The sequence below is a fragment of the Octopus bimaculoides genome, chromosome 26, assembly GCF_046866305.1.
Source record: "Octopus bimaculoides isolate indiv1 chromosome 26, ASM4686630v1, whole genome shotgun sequence".
NCBI classification, from domain to species: domain Eukaryota; kingdom Metazoa; phylum Mollusca; class Cephalopoda; order Octopoda; family Octopodidae; genus Octopus; species Octopus bimaculoides.
In genome coordinates, this window is record NC_142953.1 from 11,824,615 (window position 1) to 11,848,950 (window position 24,336).

At 36.8% G+C, this 24,336-nt stretch overlaps 1 long non-coding RNA gene across 1 annotated transcript; it reads right to left on the reverse strand.

The window, feature by feature from the left end:
* Positions 1 to 790: 790 nt before the first annotated feature.
* Positions 791 to 24,336, reverse strand: LOC149130945 (uncharacterized). Its single transcript, XR_016238498.1, has 3 exons — positions 24,051 to 24,336; positions 18,684 to 18,826; positions 791 to 1,430 (listed from the first exon to the last, which is right to left on the reverse strand). It is a non-coding gene; the product is annotated as an uncharacterized LOC149130945 (long non-coding RNA).

The window sequence follows — 24,336 nt, forward strand, 5'->3', positions numbered from 1 at the left end:
TTACGATAAACCTGAGGTTAGGAGTTGTAAATTATAAGGAAACGAGATAGAGTGTTGTGAAACACACACACACACACACACACACACATATATATAGTTAACGTGTAATAATATAACAAGTTTGCTACCGATAATAATCAGTTGATGAAACTTACAGTGTTATATTTCCAACGCAGTTAAGCAGTGCTTTATTGATGACATATGTGCTACACAAACACATACGTGTATATATATATATATATATATATATATATATATACGTGCGTAAGTATGTATGGATGTGAGTGTATCTTATCATGTATAGTGTTTTTGTCTTGGTGTAAAAGAAGGGCTACAGCCAGTATTCTGCTCAATATCACAGATTCGCTTGTCAGTTGTTTGACATTAACTATTTGAGCAAGTCCCTTCTTAGCTCACAATATGGGCATCTCTGGTCACAACCAGAAGTAATGGGGAAGCATCACAACCATGTATTGAGAGGAATTATTTTGAGTTTCAATAATTCATTTCTGGAAATATGGGTGCTTCGTTCATCATCCTTAAACAACCCTTATTCAGGGACTTTTTGAGCGGGATGGGCTATTTGACCCGAAAAAATTCTCTCTCTCTCCCTCCATGTTTGTGTGTGTGTAGTAAGGAAAAGATGGGATTAAAAAATCCAGGCAAATATCAATGAAGCACTCAGTTTTGAAAGGATTTGGTTAACTATTTTCAACCATCAGATAACAATAACTGCAAGTAGAATACACATCCAAGGTAATTCCTTGTGTATGGGAATTAGATCCAAACATCGTTCAGAAGAATTTCGTGAATATTCAGCGTATTAGACAACAAAAATACGGATACAGAAAACTGACTTTGAATTGAACTAATTTTGGATCGCCTTGAAAACGTTGTGTTAAAATATATTTCCTGTTTAAGATGGCTAGTCTATGCGGTTTCTGCTAAAACTGCCTTTGTGGTCTTTAAGTAAAATTAAGGGTTCACGTGGTGCTCTATCCTATCGCTGACGTTAAGGCTGGTTGCGATTCTTCGTTTCAAGATTCACCTCTTTGTATAGAATATTATCCGTCATCTTATGTGTCTCTGATAGTATTGGAGAGAAAGAAACGTGGAGTACAAATTTTTGTTTTATTGTTTTACTAGTTGCAGTTCGAGAGCTTTTGGCCATGCCGGGGCACCGCTGTTAGCTTTGTTACACTCTCATTAAGCCTCCTCTGATATGTGGTATTTGGAGAATGAGGGAGTTTCATGTTGCTGCCATCATCCGTGTTTCTTGCTGCGAGGTAGGTTCATCCCGAGTTCCTTTTGTAATTAATCTCTTCATTCAGACACTGGTAACCTTACGGAATTTCATTTTCCTTACAAGGTCGAAAAGGTCCTTTTCGAAAGTTTCAATTCAGAGCCAGAAAACCTTCGCTTCCTCAAATCTGCCCCAAAGATAGAATGTAACTCGACGATAACAGAAGCGTATGGAATTGCCGTCACATGCTGAATATGTGAGTATATGAGCGTGCACACGCGTTTGGACTTTAGAGAGTAAATGAGAATGTTTTCTTCGGTCTGTGCGTATGAATTAAGAGGGCAGAAAAAAATCTTCCTTCGAGGAACATTAAAATAGCAGAACTATATCTAGCGAGTTTTCTACTTTATTTCATAAATATTTGCCATAAAGGCATTACAAAGAGGGGACGAACAAGGACAGAGAAACATAAAAGGGTGAAGTAGCTGTATCGATTAAATATTTAGAATTTTAGATATACAATAATAATTTGATTATATTTACAATGTTCGATTAAAGCATTGCTCATTACAGATGCATGGAACTCATTGCCTTTCTATATATTTCTTTTCATTTAGGAATATTTTATATCAGTGTGGAGGCGCAATGGCCCAGTGGTTAGGGAAGCGGACTCGCGGTCATAGGATTGCGGTTTCGATTCCCGGACCGGGCGTTGTGAGTGTTTATTGAGCGAAAACACCTAAAGCTCTACGAGGCTCCGGCAGGGGATGGTGGCGAACCCTGCTGTACTCTTTCACCACAACTTTCTCTCACTCTTTCTTCCTGTTTCTGTTGTGCCTGTAATTCAAAGGGTCAGCCTTGTCACACTGTGTCACGCTGAATATCCCCGAGAACTACGTTAAGGGGTACACGTGTCTGTGGAATGCTCAGCCACTTGCACGTTAATTTCACGAGCAGGCTATTCCGTTGATCTGATCAACTGGAACCCTCGACGTCGTAAGCGACGGAGTGCCAACAACAACAACAACAACGACAAATCTTATATCAAAATATCGATAATTATATAGACTGTGATTTCAGTAAGGTTTGGGGCGGTCGGTTCTAGCCGTCGAAGGGACCACGACCGCCCGGGTTTTAGGGTCTAAAGGACACCATCCTGCGTACAAGTGTATGTCGTGTTTGAGTGGGTTTCTGTACGTTACTGCATGTGTGTGAATTTGTGGGTACTTTTGTGCGAAGAGATCTCTCTCATACACTCAGTATGTGTGTGTGTGTGTTTGAAGAAATTAGCCATTTCTGGATAACCATTAGTTATCAGTATTTTGACATTCAGATCGTTTGTAAGTTACCACATGCTGCTGCCTGCGGTATATTTTTACCGTACACGGCTACTTAACAGCAGGGGAGACACGTTACTCCAGCTTAATGGCAGCCTTTCTCACCCGTTCAGGTCAAACCCGACTCCACCGTGCGGCCGCAGGGCGTAAGTGATATCAAATGTTACGTCTTAAAGGGTAAAGATGTGTTTGTTGGGTACTGGTGTACGAGTAAGCACACTCTACCATACACAACTACTTGAAAGACAGGGAAGTACAAACATAGTATACGCACGCAGAACTTTCCCCACAAGTATAAGCATATATACACACAGACACACGTATAGATACTCATTGTCACTACGTCATCAAAATGTGCGTTGTTGATAAATTTACAATATTTACTATTAAAATATTAAGTATATCAGTTAAGTTTATCAATTTAAATAATCGATATCATCATTAGATTTTTTAGTATTATATTACATTATTTATATTGTTTTTTTATTATATATATTTTTACATATTCAATTTTTTAATCTTGTTATTCTTGCTATATAATATTTAAATATTTTCTTATATTCAATTTTATATATATATATATATATATATATATATATATATATATATATATATATATATATATATATGTATATATATATATATTTGTTTGTCTGTCCGTGTATTTATTCCCATCTTTTTATCTGTCTATGTCTGTCTATCTGCCTATGTTTCTATGTGCGTGCGTACGTACGTACGTACGTAGGTATCTATATATCTACCTATTTAATGTATATGAATTTGGTGCGAACACACAGGTGCAAGTGCGGCAGTCACAAGAGGCTTGTTTCTCAACCACATCACTCTGGGTGACACCTAGAGCAAGTGTCTTCTACTGTAGTCCCGGGCCGACCAAAGATTTGTGAGTGTATTTGATTAACAGAAGCTGAGAGAACGTCCGTCGTAAATGACACCCATAAGTCTTGTGAAATGTATCTATCCAGGTTTTCCTAGTTGAAATATTAATTTATTTCGCCATTTTTGAAGCTGATACAAAGAAGACGGTTTAGAGCTGCGTTCAAAGTCGTTGACCTTTGAATGGGAACGGCCACATAGAAAAAGACAGACTGAAATGCAGAGAGAAAAACACGTTACAGCAAACGTTACGCATATCAAAATTATGTAAACCAGATGGGAATGGTTTATGACGTCTTCGGTGGTCTATCTTTAATTTTCTGTTAAGATGTATTTTTTAAAATGCATACAGAAAAAAAAATTCGTTCCTGGTCATTGAAAGCTCTAAGATCTTTAAAAGGTACAGTTCTTCGAGTGAACGTATCGAACAAATTTTCACTTGTCGATATAGGTTTTGGTCTTGGAAAGAATTTTCCATTTGATGTAATGTTTTCGTTTTTAAGTTTCCAGATTAATGCTGAGAGGGATGTTGCATGTCTCTTAAAAAAACATTGGCATTACAATAACAGGTGCTTTATTTTATCAACCCTGAAAGGATGAAAGGCAAAATCGACCACAATGGTGTTTGAACACAGAACGCAAAGAATATGAAGAAATAGCAGAAGGCATCTTTTCCTTTTTGCCGACTTTCTAACAATTCTGGCAATCTAATGCCAAAAGTAATGAAAGCTAACAAAAATAACTCCAGAAAAAAACTACATCAAAACAAAGATGAGCAATAAATGTTCACAAATTTTAAATAATAGTAGTAGTAATAGCAGCAGAATTAGTTGTATTAGCAGTAGTAGTAGTAGTAAAACGTAGGCGGATGGATGTAATTCTTGTAGAGGGTTGTTAAAAAGAGAAAATCTGCAGTACAAGCATTTAGATTTCAAGTCTAATCCAGTCACAACCGGCTTATGAAAACTGGTGAAGTTGACGTTGGCGATGGTGGTGGTGGTGGTGGTGGTGATGATGGTTTTGGTGATAAAAGCAGCGGTGGGGATGTGTAGAGGCGAAGTGGGTGGGTCGAGAGAAGGGTCTTAAGAGCGAAATAATGTTAGTTTTACAAGACACTAACGTGAGCTACGACACGTCTTTTGGCTATCATTTTTCCAGCAGAATCCTTTAAGTAAACATTGGGAAATATCCGGAGATTAAATATATCACTCTTACGTTTGTATGTCTCTCTCTCTCTCAATATATATATTTTTATGTATAATTCTGTGTATTTGTATATGTGTGTATATGCATGTGTGTAATTATATAGACATACATATAAATGTATGGTGTGTATACGTGTCTGTATATGTATGTTTATATGCGTGTTTTAGAATTTTTCTTGTTTGTATTATTTTTTTCATCATGCGCTTTGGCTTACTTTTCGTTTTTGTAATTTTTACCTCGTTCTACATGGAATTGGTATGTGTGTGTGAGTGACTGTGTGTGTGTGTGTATATGTATATATATATGTGTGTGTGTGTGTGTGTGTGTGTGACAACCGGCATTTCGGTTTTAGTTGTCAGTGTTAGTTGATTGTAATGGTCGAGAATGTACTGACAATGGCAAAGGTGTCGGAGTTGGTTGTATCACTGGTAGAGTAGGCGGAGATGTGAAATGGAAGTATGACGTCACGAGGACAACAAGTATAATCCGTTGTGCTTGTGAGTCTGTGTATGTACCTAAAGGTTTATATATTCTTTTATTCTTTCACTTGTTTCAGTTATTAGACTGCGGCCATTCTGGAACACCGCTGTAAAGAGTTTTAGTCGAAGAAATCGACGACCTCAAAACTTATTCTTTGTATGCCTAGTATTTTTTTTGTCGGGCTCTTTGGTTGAACCGCTAAGTTACGGGGACGTAAACACAACATCAGCTGTCAAGCGGTGATGGGACAACATACGCAAACAAAGACACACACACAAATATTATACATATATATATATACACACACACACATATACACACATATATATATATACACACATATACATACACACACACACACATATATATGTACATATACACATACACACACACATATACATACGCATACATACATATACGCACACACAAGCATATACACACATGTATATATACACACACACACACACACACACACACACACACACACGCACATAAATCCGCAGATGTGTTTGTCTGGGTTGTCTGTGCTTGTCTCCTCCATCATCGCTTGACAACCAGTGTTGATGTGTTTACGCCCCCGAAACTTAGCAGCTCGGCAAAAGACACAAATTGAATAAGTACTGGATTTAAAAAATATGTTCTGGGGTCGATTTGACTAAAACCCTTCAAGGTGGTGCGGACAGTCAACTGATTGAAACTTGTAAAAGAATCTATAACGAACCTATTGATTATCTGGTATAACTACAATTGTTTCACTAACAGCCTTTATTGTGACGTAAGCATAGTACGGTTAGATATGCAGTGGGCACAGCATACCCGACGTTACGTAATATGTTACGCAACTTACCACTCATCAGGCTAACCAAATAAACGAGCAAGTAGTGACATACATTATTTACATTTAACGGATATTTTTCCTCATCTTGTTTGTTGTTAACACAACATTTCGACTGATATTACCCTCCAGCCTTCATCAGGTGTCTTGGGGAAATTTCGAACCTGGGTTTACAAATTAGGAACCTGGGATTACAAATTGTCAAACGAAGGTGGATATCAGAGAGAAGTTCTAAATTAAAGAACAGTTAAAGGTGTTTCCAAAGATGCCATTAAACGTAGCAACTTCGTTCATAAAGACTAGTAGTATCAGAGCATGCTTGTATACCGTCAGATTGGCATCAAAGTATGCCATTTGACATTTCCAAAACATATTAACAAAAACAGTTATTGACGATGCTCTTAAAAAAACCATTTGCAGTGTTATATATTTTTAAAGTTAACTGCATTAAGGAGTGATATGGTTAATAAATTCCAGAGTTATTTATTGGTTCATTAAAGTAATCTTGAGAAATAGGCTTCGATTATTTATTACAGAAATAATAGAATAATTAATTAAAGGAGGTCCAGCTGATTATAATTCAGGGAGAATACCTAAAGGAAAACCGCAGATTAGCTAAGTTCCCTGTGAGAATTCAGAGGAGAGGGGCGAAAGAGCGCTAAGGAGGAAAAGAAATGAGGGAAAGATAGGATAAATGAAATAGAGTGGTCATTACTTTGACAGGAAGAGTATTGGCGGTACAAACAAAATTGTACAGGCTAAACTAATGAACATAATATGGACAATAATCAGTGCTAATTTAAGGATTTAGATTTATGAATTTACAAATTTATAATTATCAGTTGTTTGGCCGCAAAGAAGTTACGAATTGAGAAGCCAGAAAATAACAGAAGAGGAAAAACAGAACCAATTTTTCCGATAAAATCCCGAAAACTTATTAACCCAACGTTTCAAATTCCAATATTGTCACAAGATTATTTAGAATAAAATAAATCGATTATAATTATGCAAGTTTAGCATTGAGCTAAAAGACTACGAAAACTTTAAAAATTAATGAGCAATAAGAAAAAGTTCGAAGTTTATAAGAATTATTAAGAATTAAAAAGCCACCCATGCTAATCAATGTTAAAAGAATTTCTAGGATTATAACGAATTATGAAGAATTTTAAAGTCTGCAACTAGGGAGGATTACGCAAATGTTATAAAGATATCGCCTAAGAGTAGAAATTGAAAAAGTTATTAAAATTAAATTATATAAAATGTTGATCATATAAATTACAATAATTGTTTTAATGGCTAAGACGAGGCAAAACTAGCTTAAATATGATCAGCTACATGCATAATAATAATAATAATATTAAGTGACTCTATATTACCTAAATATAATCTGTGAATCTTATGACTATTGTTAACGTTTATAGCGTAGGGCTATAGATACGTATTAACACTCGGAGAAGACATTTATAGAATAGGTTTAAACTATACTCTTTTACTTGTTTCAGTCATGGCCGCAGTCAAATGACTAAAACAATTGAAAGAGTAAAGAGTAAAAAGTAACTATTGAGGTTTTCCTTTTTATAGGCCCTCGAGTTTCGTAATCTTGCTTTAGGCCGAAGGGCCAACAGTCTTCGGCAGAAACCAGACTAAAAGATTACTCGGAAGATGGAGATTTGGCTTCTGCTTATTTTGTATATTCAGGTAAACTTTTATCGAAATGACCCTTCTTGCTTAAAGACGATAGGGCTTGATTTGAGCAAATTTAGGTACTTTTCCTCGATGGGCCAAAAAACCTATGAGTTACCCTCATTGATTTCGTTTTTTTTTTTAGGTTATGGCTATTCGTAAGCAAAATTACGCATCAAGGTGTCCTACTTTAAAGACAATATTGTGTAATTTGACTGAGGTTTAGCTCCTATTTCTAGCAGGTCTGACCATAAAATATGCACGTAGCCAATGTGATCGCTCATCATACCGTCTTCTTTACCACGTGGTATGTGCGCATTTTATCGACCGCAAAGAGACGAATGTTGAACTGAACTCTGATTGCGGGGTGGGGGAGTTTTAGGCCTTTTTTCCTTTTGTTTATATATATACGAATGAACGTAAAGGGAGATAAGGAAACACCGCAACACATTTATTGCGGCAGCACAGCCTTCCTGATATTCTACCACCTTCCATAATTTCATATAAAATATGGGATACACACACAAACATACACATACGATACACACACACTTGTATTATGTATATATGTCTGTCTCTCTCTCTCTCTCTCTCTCTCTCTCTCTCTCTCTCTCTCTCTCTCTCTATATATATATATATATATATATATATATATAAACATATGCATACATATCAACATTTATGTGTACATGCATATTATATGTGTATATATGCATATACCTCTATTTACATCCATACTCTCACACACACATATTTACATGTTCACACACCTATGTATGTATGCATATGTGTATATATATATATACATATATTAATGTATGTTTGTTTGTGTGTGCGCACATATACAGACACGCGTACACACACGCACATGCATGTATGTATTACTTCATAAAGTTGCTCACACGCAGAGACGAATCATACACGTTCACACACATAACTACGTGCAGAAATGCAAAAACACATACATACATACATACATACATCCACATATATTGTGAAACGAAACGAAACGTTTAACAAAACTAATAGTAAAACACACACACACACACACACACACACACACAAAACCAACAACAACTGCAGAGAAACAACAAAAAATCGCTGCCAAACAACATCAACACTAAATATCTACTCGCATGAGGAATTTTCCATGCCAATCCGGTTGGTTTTATTAACCGTTTCGCCTTGATTTCCCCATAGAGTTAGCCTGATTTCCAACTCTTTTCATGTTTAGTCCTCCATTCTATCTGTCCTCCTCTCTCCTAACTCCATCTCCACCCCCCCTCTCTCTCTCTCCTTTTTCATTCCTTCTCTTCTTGGCTCTGCAAATCTTAGAGCTCCAACTTATTTTCTTGACACGATTTGTCTCCCCTTTTTTCGCTCTCTTTTTTTACTCTTCCTCCCTTAACTCTTTTCTCTGCTTTTTATTTCTTTATTTTTTTTCTAAATCCCTACTCATTAAAAAAATTTTTTCTATGCATTTCTCTCAGATGCCCCACCCCCTCCTTTTCTACCTCTATCGCCCCCCTTCACTCTCTCATCTTGTTTGCCATTGTTGCCGTTGCTTATCTTTCTCTACTCTTGACTTGTTTTTATCTCTCCCACAAGTCTCTTCTTCATTCCTCTTCAACTCACAATACTTTTTGCTCTTTCCTTTCTTTTTCGTTTCATTTATTTCTCAGTCCCTCTCGAACTCTCGCTCTTAACTCCCTATCTTTCACTAAACCTCTCTCTCTTTCTCTCCCTATCTCTTTCACTAAACCTCTCTCTTTCTCTCCCTATCTCTTTTACTAAATCTCTGTTCCTCACAAACTCTCACTAATTATTACTTTCACTAACTTTTTCCTTTGTCTCACTCATACGCTTTCTCTCACTATTTACGATCTCTCGAACTCCCTTTCTCTCTTAGTGTCTCTCTCACTAGCTTTCTCTCTCATTCTCTCTCCTTTTCCTCAATCTTACTCTCTCACACCTCTTTTTCTGTCTCTTCCAGTAACTTTCTGTCACACAATCCCTCTGCGTTATAACTCCCCCTCTCTCTCTCTCTCTCTCCCCCCACTTCTCTATCCTGCTTAATCACTCAGTCACTCCTTCACTGATTCTCTATCTCTCTCATTTCCTCTCCCCCACAAGTTATTCTCTCTCTTTCTCTTCACAATCCTTCACAAACACAGAATAACTCTCTCACTCTGCCCCTTCGCTCCCCCCACTTTGTTCTTTCCACATTTTTGTGAAATATTTCATCTGTATTTTTTTTTCCAGCAAGTAAACAAGAAATCAATCACCAATTTTTCCACCCTGTCATCGAATTTTCACACATTATTTTACATTTGTAAATAAGACACAATCGATAAAATCTCACACCGTTACGTTACTTGTATATATTTTCATAAACTAAAGAACAACGCAAAATTTGTCTCCGGCGGGATTTGAACTTGGAATCCGAGGTAATGGACATTTTTGTTCAACACTATGAATAAATAGACTTCCGTCGGTTTCGACGATGCAGATACATTTGTTCGATCAATTCCCAATCACGATAGTGCAAGTTTGTGCCTCCCCAGTCAAACTAGTCACGACAATTCGCAGGCAATTTTCGCTAAAATCAAGTCCAAATTTTTAAATATTTACTACTATCTTCCTTTTTGGCGACATTTTTTTAGCAACAAATCTCCGTCTCATATTCTTGCTACATCAGGACTTACAGGCATGCATTAAAAAAAAATGGAAATAGCACTGCTGCACACCGCACAGATATTAAGTAGAGACTTTCGATACAGACGAAATAAAAAAAAAACAACAATGCAACACACAGGACGTCATGCTCTCAAGTCACATATGAGCTACGCTTGGTAGCGCATTGAAAGTACGTAATAAAAAGAAGGCTATTTATTATTAATAATAATAATAATGATACTAATAATAATAATCCTTTCTACTATAGGCACAAGTCCTGTAATTTAGGGGTAAGGGAATAGTCGATCATATCGAGCCCAATGTTTCAGTGGTACTTATTTCGTTGACCTCGAAAGAATGAAAGGCGAAGTCGACCCCGGCGGAATTTGAACTCAGAACGTGGCGATTGGTGAAATACTGCAAAGCATTCCGTCCAGCGTGCTAACGATTCTTATTTCTTAATTGCCCACAAGGGGGCTAAACACAGAAGGGGCAAACAAAGACAGACAAAGGGATTAAATCGATTACATCAACCCCAGTGCGTATCTGGTACTTAATTTATCGACCCCGAAAGGATGAAAGGCAAAGTCGACCTCGGGGGACTTGAACTCAAAACGTAGCGGTAGACGAAATACTGCTAAGCATTCGGCTCGGCGTGCTAACGATTCTCGCAGCTCGCCGCCTAATAATAATAATAATGATAATAATAATTATGGTGTCAAATTTTAGCCGAAGACCAGCAATTTCAGGGAGAAAGTAATTTGATTACACTGACCCCAGTACTCAACTGGTATTATTTATCGATCCCGACTGACAAAGTCGACCTCGGTGGCGGCAGTTTAACTTAGAATGTAAAGCTAGAATAAACAATAATAACCTTTCTACTATAGGCACAAGGCCTGAAATTTGGGGGAGGGGGATATTCGATATCATCGACCCCCACTGCATGACTTGTACTTAGTCTATCGACCCCCGAAAGGATGAAATGCAAAGTCGACCTCGGCGGAATTTGAACTCAGAACGTAGCGGCAGATGAAATACCGCCAAGCATTTCGCCCAGCGTGCTAACGACTTTGTCAGCTCGCCGCCTTAATAATAATAATAATGATAATAATAATAATAATAATGTATTCTGATTGATTATCATTAGGATTACTCTTATTGTTTTTGTATCGGAGAGATTAAACTCAAAGTAAATAAAATATAAATACAAAATTAAAGCCCCTGTCAAAAGCAAACCCATTGTTGAAATGACAAAAGCATAAAACGTTGTGAGGGGGTTCCATAAAACAATGGATAGCAAAAATAACAAATAAAATTCCAACAAATGTATTTCCCGAATTAAAAGGAAAACTGTTTAGAGCCAATGAGAGAAAGGATGGAGGACGATGACTGCAGAGGGATTTGAACTCAAAACCGAAAGAACATAGAATAAATAACTATTTCTTTTCAAGAGCAACAGCTGGGGGAGAGTAGGAGAAATTAAAAAAAGTAGTTGAGATTTTACATGAAGTCGGACAGAATAGCTGCCAGTATTAGTGAGGTCGTACAGTACGAAAGAAAGCGCTGTTGCACGTGTGTCGAAGTTGAACAAGTAATGCACCGGAAGTGCTCTAGCCTTGCTCAAACCATATTAAAGCCAGATGCCTCTCGCTCTCTCTCTCAGTTCATATGTCGCCTTGATTGATTGCACTCATTAGGTTGTATGAGGACAGGATAGAGCCTTGTTACGTTTCATTTACTCTAAACTTGCGTGTTTCGGTTTCTTTTGTTTAGTCTTTGTTTAGGGTTTTGTTTCATTCAATTATATTTATTTCTAACACAACGTATGAGACTTGCGAATGGGACTTCCTCAGAATATGAGCTGGATGAACGCGGCGTGTCAATACTGCACACAACCGTATTATCTGTTTTGATATATCGGGCGCAGCGATGGCTGTGTGTTTAAACATTTGCTCCACAAATATCTGGCTTAATGTTCGATAGTGCACAATTTGCGAAAATATTTCTTTCCCATAGCAACAGATGGGCCAATAACTTGTGAGTAAAATTAGGTAGATGGAAATCCGTCGTTAAGATCGTTTCTCCTTTACAGTGATAGATTTTAGGTCACCTGGTTAAAGATCACTCTTTAAGTGCCTTTGATGCGCTTGGTCCCTAATCTGAAGAAATGTCTCCTCTTTCAACCACAAGTTTCTTGGTCCATAAAAAGGGTTATGGGTACTGCTGTTCCTACTTTAAGAAATTAAAATAATAATAATAATAATGATACAGTAAAAATGAAAGCATCACATCAAACCGCAGAACGTACCCACGGCACACAGAGCAGCGCTCAGTACGGTAGTGCAGTGAAAGCATGTGATAAAAAAAATAAAACTGAGTAATGATAATGTGCGATAATTGTTGTCATTCATTGTTGTTGATGGTGACGAGGTAAGGTCTTCACTGATGGAGAGGTCCTACAATCCAAATAGTCCCCGCCGTGGACATTGTGGGCGCGCGTACACGCACAGAACTAAATTAGGGAGCGATCACCTAGGGCGTAGTTGAAGGGAGAATTGGGTGGAACTTCTGGCAAAAGTAGGTTGCATAGCAGTACCCAAAATGGCCATTGATAGCAATTTTATTTCCGTTAAATTTTCATTCCATGATGTATTCTCTCTAAATATAATGTCAAAAGAGACTTGCAAACGTTCGATGTAAGCGACGGAGTGCCAATATATATATATATATATATATATATATTACGTAAAACTGTAAAACGTGGCATGTTTATAGGCAAATAAATGATATTTACAGAAAGAATGTCACTCTGTTTTTGTGTGCAACATTGTACATTTTCGCAAGTCTTTTCAGTTTTATCGTTGTCACCAAATATCTACCTATTTATCTATCTATCTATCTATCTATCTATCTGTGCTACACTATTTCACTATATATATTCGTGTGTGTGTGTGTTTATAAGATTATGTATATCTGTGCATTTACATCTCCATAGATACACACACACACACGTGCATGCATGTATATAGTTTCTTCGCTTGTATGAATGAATAAGCAAGCGATGTGTGTGTGGTGTGGACCGTATTCGAAACAGAGCGGAAGACTTGGACACAATGGCGCATACACAATCGCATTCACGCTTGCTTTATCAGTACGCAATAATAGGGATCTTGATTATTCTGTACTACTACTACTACTACTACTACTACTATTAATAATAATAATAATAAAAGATCAGGGTGGTGATAATGATTTTGGTGATGGCGGTGATTCTCTCACACAAAATGAATCTCACACTTTTGCGCAGGCGCACTCGTTCGCACACATACTAACGTATAACACACTTCCGTCTACATTTACACATTTTTCCCCCTCTACCTTTTTCACTTTTTCTCACAATCTGTCTTATCTTTTATGCATTATGATATTAATGCGCATCAGTGGCAATATTGACAAGAATAATACGAGAGTTTGTGTGTGAGAATATGTTGATGTGCATATATGTGTATAAACTCTCTCTCTCTCTCATATATATATATATATATATATATATATGCATACACACGTGTTCATACCTATTTAAATATTCACATTACTCTTTTCAATATTTTCACTACTCATTCACGTCAGGTGTGCCTGTACTGAGCATACACATAGCTACACATTTACACACACACACACGTATACATATATGTATATATATATGTGTGTATATTTACACAGATACCGATACGCACATACTATATATATATATAACACATACAGATGCGTACACACACATATATATATATATGTATACACATATATATATATATATATAACACAGATACGTACACACACTCACACACACACACATACACATTCTCTCTCTCTCTCTCTCTCTCTCTCTCTCTCTCTCTCTCTCTCTCTCTCTCTATATATATATATATATATATATATATATATATATATATATATATATACACATATCTATCTATCTGTCTATACAATGTGAGAGAATGAAGGACATATGTGTGAGCATGTGGAAAGGTGTTTTGTCGATGTATGATGTGTTTGTGTTGTTAATGGCGGATCTGGGATCAATGCACAGCGTTCTACAATAGAAGATGGCGAATGCACATTTTTGATAGGGTATTTTGGCGGGTGTTGGTGCGGGTATGTTGCTATATATCTGTGGATGTGTAGAGGACCTGATCTTTGTGTGTATGGTGATCGTTAGGGACATAATACAACTCGTGCTAGCAGTAATAATAAATAATAATAATAAATAAATAATGTCAATAACATTAACAATTATAGTTGGTTTATCTTTCCATGGATTTTTGTTGCTTTTTTTAAAAGTATTTCTTACGTATCTCTATTTTTTTCCTTTCTTCTAATTTTTGGTTAATGGAGGTAAGAGTTGATTCGGAGTCGTGACATGAGAGGTTACCATCAACAATTACAACAGCCACAAAATAGAGATATAGACATACTGCCGTACGTACGTTCGCAGACAGATAGTCACGTATACAAACAGAAAAATATTCATGCACGCCCATGTTTATAGGAAGAAAGCGTTAGACTTTCACTAACTAAACTGTTCTTGCGTAACGAGACATTCAAAGAGAGACCGAGACAGACAGGCAGACATAAATACAGAGGACAGAAAAAAAGGGAGATAACCCGAAGCCATGTATAAATAGACAAGATCACTCATCCCGAGACACATAAAGGTATCACACAGCCATTATATAACGTTGTATGTATGTACGTATATCCACTTAGTTGCAGCCAGTATGTGTATCCATTTAGTTACAGCACCATATAGGTGTGTGTGTGTGTGTGTGTGTGTGCGTGTGTGCGTGTGTGCGTGCGTGCGTGCGTGCGTGCGTGCGCGAATCGATATCAATACAGGCGTAGCTGTGTGGTAATAAATTTGTTTTCCAACCGTGTAACACTGGGTTCAGTTCCACTGTGTGGCACCTCGTGTAAATGTATGTCCTAAAACAAACTCAGGTGGGTTTTTGTGAGTGGATTTTGAAATTGGAAACAGAAAGCAATCTGTCGCGTGTGTGTGTGTGTGTGTGTGTGTGTGTGTGTGTATATATATATATATATATATTTGTAAACACACACAAAACTGTGCGTATGTGTTTGTCTTTCACAGCGCTTGGAAACCGCTGCTGGTTTGTTAACGTCCCTGTAATTTAGCAGTTGGCAAAAGAAAGCTGTAGAATAAGTACGAGATCTAAAAAGAAATTCAGGGATCGCTTGTTTTGACTATAAACCCTTCAATGCGATGCTCTAGTATGGCCGTAGTCGAAAGAAGTAACAGACAAAAGTTCTATTTATCTATATATTCATATCTGTTAATCTCTAAGTATTCATTTCTAGTCTGTCTGTCCGTCTGTGGATTTGGTAGACGGAAACTGAAAGCTCGTCGGGTGTGTGTGTGTGTTTCTCCTCCATCATCGCTCGACGACCGATGTTTGTGTGTTTACGCCCCCGTAACTTAGCGGATACTGGCTAGCACCGTGTATGCTAAGATAAGAGTTAAATTAACTCCGTAGCCAGTAACGACCGACAAAGGGAGTTCAGTCCCTAGCGTACATAGCCGTATCGCGATTTCGAATTCTGTGTGTGTGTATGAGTTCCACCCCCTTGACAATAAGTGTCAGTGTATTTACACCCCCTTAACGGTTCGGCAAAAGTAACCGATAGAATAAGTACTTGGCGTAACAAAACAAAATAATCACTGAGGTCGATTCATTAGACTAAAAATACTTCAAGGTTGCGCCCCAGCATAGCCGCAGTCGAATGACTAAAACAAGTAAACGATAGAAGATATATAGTGTGTATGTCAACATATGTGTATATATAGGTAAATGTATAGTGTGTAAATATGTGTATGTTTGTGTGTGTGTCACAGAACCCCCTACTCCTGTATCTAAACGTTATCGAAGTCTATAAAGACTAAGAAGTGAATCTATTAATATCAATACAGATAATCACCGCAAACCATGGATCAACATACAAGTTCAAGTTTACCAGAATGAAGAACATTTGAGAATAATGAAACCCCAAGGTAAAAAACGAAAAAAAACAAAAAAAAAACAAAGAAAAAAAAATAACAAATCACAAACAAGCATATCAAATATATATTCCGATAATCAGCAGCCAGATCGATACTACTGTAGTTTCGAAACGGTGTCGACAGCATTAAAAACACAAACGCTACCTAGGGATCATTAGAAATCAGCTAGAGCGGCGAGCTGGCAGAATCGTTAGCACGCCGGGCGAAATGCTTTGTGGTATTTCGTCTGCTGCTACGTTCTGAGTTCAAATTCAGCCGAGGTCGACTTTGGCTTTCATCCTTTCGGGGTCGATTAAATAAGTACCAGTTACGCATTGGGGGGTCAATGTAATCGACTTAATCTGTTTGTCTATCTTTGTCCCCTCTGTGTTTAGCCCCCTGGAGGCAATAAAGAAATAATAAGAAATCAGCTAGAGTGGCGAGCTGGCAGAAACGATAGCACGCCGGGCGAAATGCTTAGCGGTATTTCGTCTGCTGCTACGTTCTCAGTTCAAATTCCGCCGAGGTCGACTTTGCCTATCATCCTTTCGGGGGTCGATAAATTAAGTACCAGTTACGCACTAGGGTCGATGTAATCGAGAATCTGTTTGTCTGTCCTTGTTTGTCCCCTCTGTGTGTAGCCCTTTGTGAGTAGTAATGACATGAGAAATCGGTTAGAGCGACATTGGCGTTGTATGTCCATTATGCCAACATTTGTTTATTACTAACAACAACAAATTAGTATTAATTTGTAATTACGAAACATTATCGTTAAAACAAAAAAAAAATCTTTCAAAATGGATGCAGTGATCCTAAAATTATAATATAATATAGAAGTAGCGAAATAAGCTTACTGAGGAAAGAACAATTTAAGGACCGATATTTTACTTAACATCAACCCAAGGAGTGGCAAGAACTTATTACAAAGAGACTCAGTAACGAATATATACAATTAAACATGTTGCTTCTCAATCGATGTAATATTGCAAACATGGAACCACACCAAAACAAGTTTAATATAAGCTGGCGAAACGGCATATTCCTTAACCAACGTTCTAGAACAAGGTACAAAGAAAAAATACAAGCGTAGATTAATGTCTATAATATATATATATATATATGGTCAATATTATTAAATAAATTGACTGAATGAATTACAAATTAAAAATAAAATAAATCAGCATTAGATTTAAATTAAATTAAAAATTTTATAGGGGTGGGGCAAAATTAGTGACCGGGGCAAAATGAGTAATTCCTGATTGCTTGTTATTTTCCCCCTCCGTGTTTGAAATCATTAAATGGCAAGTATTACTTCACCACTTTGCACCGTTGCATTATCTTTAGGAGTACAGGTTTATCAACATAGTTGTCGTTGTTGATGGAATTTGGAACATAATTGACAAGTACTTTTTGTTCCAGGTATTTTTGATCCGTCTGTAATTGAGGCTGCTAATAAAATTTCTGAATAATTTTTGGTGTTGGATTCCGAGTCAATTTTTTTTTCTAACACTAACGTCTAAATTTGTTAATTTTCACTATAGAGAATATTTTGTTGAGTTTTTCTATTTAATCGAGTTTCGTTAATTTCATATCACATGCCATTTTTCTATGAATTTCTTATATTTCACCTAGGTATTTAATTTTCTTTTTGTTACATTTCAGATCTTTCTGATGTCAAAGGATGGATATTGATGCGCATGAGAATATTTTCAAATATAATTCGGGAGAATCGAAGAGGCAAATTTACCTTGTCTTACTCATTTTACCCCATATAAATGACTTTATTATATGCTCAAAGGGAACGGTGATACATGGTGTTCAGATTATGGTATAATGTTTTTAATGTAATTAGAGAAAGTAATTTACTTACCTGATATAGGTTTTGTAAGGTAATAAACGTAAAATATATTTTCTCAAATTCAAAAATGTACTTAAAAACCCATCATTGTGCACCTCCACCCCATATAAAATAGAAACATGGGAAAAACTAACTCAAACAAATTTCAACATAATTAAAACGCCCTAACTACAATGAAACTGAAATATCTCTTATTAATGAAATGGTACAACGTACTTATTACTTGTGAACAATTCAAGCTGCAATTAAATTTATAGAATAAACACATATATATGGAATTTAAACTAACATATACTCCTGGAATTATAAACATTTGATATTGTTAAAAACAAATAGGTCGTAACAAAATTATTCTACGTATAAGATAATTAAACGCCATGTGTTGCAAAGAAATTAACGAAAGCCATACATACCTACGTCCGAACTCATCACTGCCAAAAACTAAAAAGGAATGACTGTGACTTGTCAATTGGCGGAAGTCCATACCAACTACGTAACGGAAGTGATGTTTGATGCAGCAGTGAATGACAACCAGACTAGACCCAAAACTGCTGAACTACAATTAAGAAAAAGAAAAAAAATATATATAATGTCCAAGTTGGTCGATAAGGAAGCGACAAAACTTTTTGAGTTGAGAGATTTCCCGGTGTATGTAAATATGTGGTTGAGTTAGTGTGTTGATTGAACTGTCGATGCATACACCCGAGTTTCCCTGTGCCTCTAATAGATTGGATTTGATTATTCCGTGTCAGTTTCTTTAGCATATCCGTGTATCAACAGTATATATGAACACTCATCCCAATATTTAATGTATAATCGGATTTGCCCTACCACCTACATACACATGCACAGATCGATACACTCGTCGATATAAATATACATGTAAAATCACATAAAGACCTACTCCGACAAACAGTTTCACGATCTAAATCATGAAAATTTTATAAACGTTCAAGAGAACTTGAATTAATCCATTTTTGGAATATTATATCTCGAAACTCACACATAAGGCTAAAAACAATAGCCTGTAAATATTGGGTTGATAAACATTTTGGATAGTAAAAGTTGTAGAGAAAGAGTGGGTTAACATAATATAGCAATTAATGAGACGATTCAAAAAATAGACGAATTCAGAATAGAATATTTTAAAGACAATACAGTATGCTGATGTATATTACTGCTCTAATGTTTTAGAGTGTGCTTCTTTATATGAACAACTAATAATAGCCATCCATCTGTCCGTCTGCTACCGTCACCGACCTATCACCCTCCCCAAACAGCGACGTAAAGTGCTGCTGGCAAGCCGTACACAACTGCTAAGAACCAAGTAGCGCACGCCCGTCCTGATCCGTCAAAGACTTAATCCCGGTTTTGTTTCAACGTTGCGTCTCTAGCGTTCGGGCCCATCGGACTGCCTAAGTCTCTTCACGCTTTAGCGTGTGGGGCTTAGCTCTGACAACACACCCTTCATATTTCGTCTCAAAGAAATGGTCAACGGGGCCATTCTCGCTTCTAACGCGGCAGTTGCGATACCTTTACTAATGCCCTCTTCTAGTTTGCTAACAAGTTCTCCCTCTAATCTATTTCTTTCTATTGCTAAATCTTTGCTAAACGCTATCGATTCTACATTATTTACATTTGACGGATAACACATTCCTAAAAAGCCCTAAAATTCACTCCATAATTGCCCACGGGCATATGACGTAGTGGTTAAGAGCACGGGGCTACTAACGCCAAGATTCCGAGTTTGATTCCAAGCAGTGACCTGAATAATAATAATAACATCGAAAACTACCTTACGAATGAGAAGTCAGGTTCGAAATTTCCCCAAGACACCTGATGACGGTTAGAGGGTATATCAGCCGAAATGTTGTGTTAACAACAAAAAGATGAGGACAAACATCCGTCAAATGCAAATAATGTACATAATTCCTGATCTCTTAAATATAGAACTATGCTATCGATTCTACTCTAATAGCTCTCTTCAACTGCCTCTTAACTAGTTCGCTTATCCGGTCCCGGTAGTCTTTGTGAGCCGGTAAGAACGTATTCAGCTTTCAATTAACGGGTCCCTACTACGGATCCTATTTAAATCGACTATGCATATCACAAATTTGTGATCTGTGTAGCCACCAATTTAAAATGTGGACAACCTATGGTATCCCTATCCTCTGACCTAACAAATATTCCATCTAAATACAATATGGATGATCCATTGTGATTGCTCCATGCCTACAGTGGCACATCAACGAAAACCAGTCAGAAAGCTGGAGAGTCCAGAGTAGGTTTTCGAGGCTTTTACACCCACTTCTGCTATGTACTAAACCCGGGCAGTCTGTCTGTGCATCCGGTTGTCAAAATGGAGAAACACGGACACAAAGACACACTCCCATTCTTTTAATTTATTCTTTTCAGTCATTTGACTGCGTCCATGCTGGAGTTTCGCCTTTATATATATATATATGTACACATGACGTGCTTCTTTCAGTTTCCGTGTTTACCAAATCTACTCACAAGGATTTGATCGAACCGAAGCTATAGTAAAAGACACTTTCCCAAGGTGCGACGCAGTAGGACTGAACCCCAAACCCTGAGTTTGGTAGGGAAATTTCTTGCCACAAAGCTATATATATATATGTATATATATATATATATGTGTGTATGAGTGTATGCTCATCTTATGAATTCTACTTGCATGTTTGCGTCATCACACCTCTATATTTACATGTGTGTGTGTATATATATATATATATATGAATGTATTAAGTGTGTGCTTGTGTATATGTGGATATATGACTTTATCTCGTCTCATTCTGTCACCATATTTATATTTGTCTGTCTCTCTTGTCCTTTTCGTGTATTTGCTTAGTGTCAGTTTATATATTTTCCTTAATATATTTTATGTCATATTAATATAAAAGATCAAATCCCGCTGCCAGTGTTCACATTCCGTCCTGCTCTGCTAAACATTTTGTTCTTTTCCTTGGTTTGCCTTTATAGTGGGTTTTTTTCTTCTTTCAGTAAATAAATAAAATAACATATTGCTCTCAGCTGATGTGGAACGAGAGGATCATGAATGGAAGGAGTTAAGTCTGCAGTGTTACGTAACGTATGATTAAAAGTGGGTTAGAGTAGGTATCTATATATATATATATATATATATATATATATATATATATATATATATAATACATGTAGGCTTTTATATATATATAATGAATACATGTAGGCTTATATATATATATAATGAATACATGTAGGCTTATATATATATATATATGCATATATGTATGTATATCTGTATACATATATGTATTTAAATAGGTATATCCATTTATATGCATATATTTGTACACAAACACGCCACATGTGTATGTGTACGTGCAGGCGTATGTGTATACACATATAAGTTTTGTGTGTGTGTGTGTGTGTGTGTGTGTGTGTGTGTATAGATATTTGTATATATTATATATGCCTGCATGCTTATACTTACGTAGAAGCATGCGTACATACATATACACATATACACATACATACATGCATAAACACGTACATATATAGTTGGGGTGGGCGCGGTTGGGTATAAACAAGTAACATCTTTTCTTCCAGACATATTTGTTCTGATGACGCAACTGTGTTCGATTTTAATCGTTTTATGTAAGGTATTTCACGATTTCTTATTTGTCCTTTATGTTTAATCCTGACAAATAACTTTTCTAAGTCTATTAACGTTTTGAAGACCCACTCGGCCTCGTCATCCGTTTGAAATGCTTGCAATGCAGACGCGTCGTGAGCACATCTTGTGGATTTTTGTGACACGTTTACACACACACACACACACATGTATGTGTATATCTGTATGTATGTATATGTGCATGTATGTATGTATACTGAGGTGTCGCGTATGTTGTGGCTTACTCATGATGGGTATGGCGGTGGTAGTGGTGGTGGCGCTGTTATTTTCTGTTATTTTATTCTAGAATCATGTTGGGTCGTAAATGATGTCTGGTATTAATGGTGACATGTTCTAACCCCCACTGTTCTTCCGTAAGTCTCTACAGCGTACCCGGTTTGTATCATGTGGCTATGTATATATATATATATATATATATATATATGGATAATTTTGCATTCAAGCTTTCAGAATGCTGCGAAGTAAGAGCGAATGTCGAGCCTAATGTGACTGTGTCCCTTTCTGTGTGTTGGCCACCTTGTGAACAACAGAATTTTATGTTATATAAAACATTTTCGGACACTTAGCTAGAATTGAATAAAAGATTTAACCGGTCCTAGCCAACGAATGCTGCCGTCAAATTCTGTAAAATCAAAGTTATATAATCAACTTATGATAAATAAATATGTTTAATAATAATTAATATGTGACTTAGGCGTAGACGTGGCAATAAGCTTGCTTCCCAATCACATGCTATCGTGAAAGTATGAATCTTCGTCGGTTTTAAAGATGAATATTTCAGCTATTCGATCAAGTGAACAACCCGGTCAGTGCGTTATAAGAGTGACCATAGGAACAGGAAAAGCTATGTGGAAGCTCGCTTGGCAACTACTAGGTTTCGGTTTCAGTACTACAACGCAATATTTTGGAGAAGTGTCCGCTACTAAAATCCTGTCCCGGTCCATGGCATGTGAATCAATTTCGTAGACGGAAACTGAAAGAAAACCGTCGTGTGTGTATATGTATATGTCAAGAATAACTATTGTTTCTTTCAGAGACAAAGAGTTAATATATTGCTTTATTGCCCACAAGGGGCTAAACATAGAGGGGACAAACAAGGGCAGATAAAGAGATTAAGTCGATTACATCGACCCCACGGAAAGGATGAAAAGCAAAGTCAACCTCGGCGGAATTTGAACTCAGAACGTAGAGGCAGACGAAATATCGCTAAGCATTTCGCCCATCGCGCTAACGTTTCTTATTTCTTTATTGCCCACAAGGAGCTAAACATAGAAGAGACAAACAAGGACAGACAAAAGGATTAATTCGATTACATGGACCCCAGTGCATAACTGGTACTTAATTTATCGACTCTGAAAGGATGAAAGGCGAAGTCGACCTCGGCGGAATTTGAACTCAGAACGTAACGGCAAACGAAATACCGCTAAGTATTGCTCCCGACGTGCTAACGTTTCTGGCAGCCCGCCGCCTTAACAAAGAGTTGATAGGACTGCGAAAAGAAGTGCTCAAATAAATGAGGCAATGATAATTAAACATTGGTCATAGAACAAACATTAAAATGAGTTAACGACTTTTATATACGGTATCAAAGCTCTAACATACATCTTATATAAATAAAAATTACCACCGCTTTCATAATATACAGGGTGTCCAGAGAGTCTGGGCACAAGGAGTAAATAAAATCATAACATAAACAGTTAAATGTAAGACTTCTTTTTCTGGAGTATGTTGAAAGAGAAAGTTTACTCAATAAAGAATACAGATTTATTTATTAACATTACAATGAAATACAATCGTTTCGTTTTAAAAGTATGTGCTAATCCCTTTGTACCCAAACTTTGTGGACACCCTGTATAAATCAAAAAATATAATATATAAGACATACAAATACAGAAAACCACCAAGGTAAAAATATACATATCTACGAAAAGAAAAAAAAACACGTATATGAATGTCCCATCAAAAGTCGACTAAAAATTTGTAAAATACTTAAAAATACTAAAAATATGTTATGCTGAAAATGGTGAGAAAGCGGGCAAACAAATAAAGAATAAATCGGCTAAAAAGTTATATTTACTTTACTCACCCCAAAAGGTAATAATCCATGAGTAATTTTTTTTCTAATAAGAAAATACGTCCACACAGAATATAATAGTTCAAGAGTAAGGATTCACGAATTAAATTAAATTCCTTGAAGTGAAGGCACAATGATCCAGTGGTTAGGGCAGCGGACTCACGGTCGGAGGATTGCGTTTTCGATTCCCAGACCGGGCGTTGTGTGTGTTTATTGAGCGAAAATACCTAAAGCTCCACGAGGCTCCGGCAGGGGTGGTGGCGACACCTGTTATACTCTTTCGCACGAACTAAATGGC